This window comes from Oncorhynchus masou, chromosome 23 (genome assembly GCF_036934945.1).
Source record: "Oncorhynchus masou masou isolate Uvic2021 chromosome 23, UVic_Omas_1.1, whole genome shotgun sequence".
Classification (NCBI taxonomy): domain Eukaryota; kingdom Metazoa; phylum Chordata; class Actinopteri; order Salmoniformes; family Salmonidae; genus Oncorhynchus; species Oncorhynchus masou.
Genome location: NC_088234.1, coordinates 17,944,982 through 17,945,446, shown reverse-complemented (window position 1 = coordinate 17,945,446; position 465 = coordinate 17,944,982).

Genomic DNA, 465 nt, shown 5'->3' with positions numbered 1-465 from the left:
GTAACATCTCACAGCAAGAACTGGCAAATCTGGTGCAGACCATGAGATGCACTGCAGTACTTAATGCAGCTGGTGGCCACGCCAGATGCTGACTTTTACTTTTGACCTCTCCTTTTGTTCAGGAACACATTCAATTTATGTTAGTCACATGTCTGTGGAACTTTTTCAGTTTGTCTGTTATTGAATCTTATGTTAATACAAATATTTACACATGTTAAGTTTGCTGAAAATAAATGCAGTTGGCAGTGAGGAGATCTTTTTTTGCTGAGTTTAGAAAATGACCTCAGTTTAAAATCACCCAGTAAAAATACTGAGTAAAAGTATTTGGTTTTAAATATACTTAAGTATAAATCACTTCACATGACTTATATTAGCAATCCAGACAGCCAGGGGCACACTCCAACACTCAGACATGTAAAGAAGCATTTGTGTTTATAGAGTCCTAATCACGGGGACAATCTAGCT